The sequence below is a fragment of the Macaca fascicularis genome, chromosome 10 (assembly GCF_037993035.2).
Source record: "Macaca fascicularis isolate 582-1 chromosome 10, T2T-MFA8v1.1".
Classification (NCBI taxonomy): Eukaryota; Metazoa; Chordata; class Mammalia; order Primates; family Cercopithecidae; genus Macaca; species Macaca fascicularis.
The window spans coordinates 94413546-94416258 of NC_088384.1; positions in this window are offsets into that span (position 1 = coordinate 94413546).

Sequence of the window (2713 nt, forward strand, 5' to 3'; positions counted from 1 at the left end):
AGAATAAATCAGAAAACAAAATAGATGAAAAATGCCCATTGTCCACATGTAGATTCTAGAGGTCTCCCCAGAGTAAAGCCCAGACCCTTGGCCTTCCTCTGACCTGCCCCTTTCTTCCTCGTTCTGCACCCAGAACGCAAGAAAACCCTGCAGCCCTTCCTGGGAGGGCGGTGGAGAGGAAAGATCTGAGTTGGCCAAGCCAGGCTCTCCAGTAGGCAGGGCTCCAGCAGAGGCTGGGCACGTTCGGTCGTCAGCAACTGTGTCCCATTACCTGTGGAAAGCGCCAGCCCTGGCCTGGCAAACAGTACGAGTTCATCAAGGGTGCCTTCGTTGTACAGTGGTTGCCTTGTACCCAGTTGGATTGGCAGCAGCTTCGGGGCACGAGGAGTGACTGTTCACTCCTTGGGGAACTTGCAGCACAGGGCAAGGTGCACAGTAGGCACTTGGTGGCCGGCAGGGCCCTCTGGGGCACCCTATAGGGGAATCTCTTGCTGAGTCCACGGAAGGCCCATGTCAGAATCCAGTAATGTGCTGGGGAGGCGAGCTGGGATTGGGTTGGAAGTGGCGCTCACCGGCCCAGTCAGGGTTCCTCTTAAAAAGCCAGCACAGTGCCTCACCTGTTTGTATGCCCTCTCCTGGCTCATCTCCCATCCATTAGTCCTCAAGGTACATCTGTGAGTCCCATGGGTCAGGTAGTGGGTACAATGGGAGGAGACGAGGGTGTGGACTTGTCTTCAGATCCACCTCTTAGTACCTGTGAGACGTCAGCAACCATCCTGACCCTCTGTGTCTTCATCTGTAAAATGCACGTATTAGTCTCTTCCTTGGTGGAAAGGATTAAATGAGATGCTGCATATGGAGACATGTTGGGGTTTTGTAAGTGCTCATGCTCCCTTTTCCCTCAGGAAGAAAGCCTCCACCTTCAGACTATCAGGCACTTGGGGACAGACCCCAGGATACTGCCTTTTGTGGCTCTTACCACCTATGGTCACCTCAGTTACTCAAGCCACACATGGATGTTTGTGTATCCCCCACGTATACACAGAAACTCACAGGCATTATATCAACCAGGGTTCCTAGTTGCAAGCAACAGAAAGAAACCATGACTGACTTAAGCAGAAAAGGAATTTCTCAAAAGGATATTATTTGATTTATGGAATCACAGGAAATTTTCCAGGTCTCCACCTGGAAGGCAGAATGAACCTTATTAAAATTAGTTGAGATGCACATTTAGCATTGTGCCTTGCACAGAGTAAGTGCTCAGTAACTCTTATCCAATAATAATGAAAGCACATCTTATGGTGTGACACCTCTGCTCAAAATCCTTTCATAGATCCAATTGTCTAACATGGAAACCCTGGCCTCTGGGCTGTGGATACTTGTGATGGGGGAGGTGGTGCAGGCTCCAAATTCTTTCCAAGAGCGTGCAAACCCGCAGACCCATGAAGCATTGTCTGTAGGCCAGCACTCATCCTCCACCCCTCTGCCTGCTTCTCCGCTCTCCTAGTTCCTTCTCCCTCCTGTAGGAATTCAGCATTGCCACTCTGATTGGCTGGATTTTGGGGCATTGATTGAGCCTTGTTTTCTAGTGGGCAGGAGGCTCTGTGGCTTAAAGGCCACGGGCCCAGCTGCCAATGAATCAGTACTTTGTTTCCCCAGGTAGAGTGGGGAAGAGGGGGCAGGGAACTGGCAGGGCAAGTTTGGGGCCCTCTGCTCCAAGGTCCCTCTAGCCAAACTTTATCAATGTCATCCAACATGCCCCTGGCTCTCCATTTCAGATGTCTGTAAACTGGGGACTAAAAAATGCAAATGTGTTTAAAAGAGTTGCTAAAATTTCAGCGGCTTTTTCTCAGTGTTTTGCAAATCTAACTACTATCATGGGAGGACCTTTGTACTTGAAAAACTTGGAGTGTCACCCACCACCCAGAACAAGACCAAAGCATGGCTCTCAGTGCCTTTGCTTAAACAGTTCCCTCCACCTGGCCTGCCCTTCTCCCATGCCCCTCCTACGCCATCACAGATGCCAGCTCAGAGAGGCAGTTCCTGCTGGCTGCATGGTGTCCCACCTGGACTGTGCCACCAGCCTCTTCACAGCCTCTAGCCTTCGGTGCTACCTACCTGATCCCACCCATACATCTAGCAGGCAGAGGGACTGGTCCAGAAATGCACACCTGGTCACCTTGATTGCCCTGAGCCCTGCCCTGCAGCCAGTTACCTGGGTTTTCCACCAGGCATCCATTTAGCTTAGTCATCTTCCTCTGGGACACTGGCCGTTTGATGGTGACAGATTAGGCCCAGGTTTCTGAGAATCAGGAAGATGAAGCAACAGGCAAAGCAGGTTGAGCCTCACTTCCTTCCCCTTCCACAGGAGGCTCCTGCCCTGGCTGGCAGAGGAGGTGTGAGTCCTGCCATTTCCTGGCCTATAAGATGCCCCTCAAGGCTGGGCGCGATGGCTCACACCTGCAATCCCAGCACTTTGGGAGGCCAAGGTGGGCGGATCACCTGAGGTCAGAAGTTTGAGACCAGCCTAACCAATATGGTAAAATCCCATTTCTACCAAAAAAAAAAAAAAAAAAAAATTAGCCGGGTGTGGTGGTATGTGCCTGTAATCCTCCTCAGGAGGCTAAGGTGGTAGAATAGCTTGAACCCGGGAGGCGGAGGTTGCAGTGAGCCAAGACTGCACCACTGCACTGCAGCCTGGGCAACAGAGGGA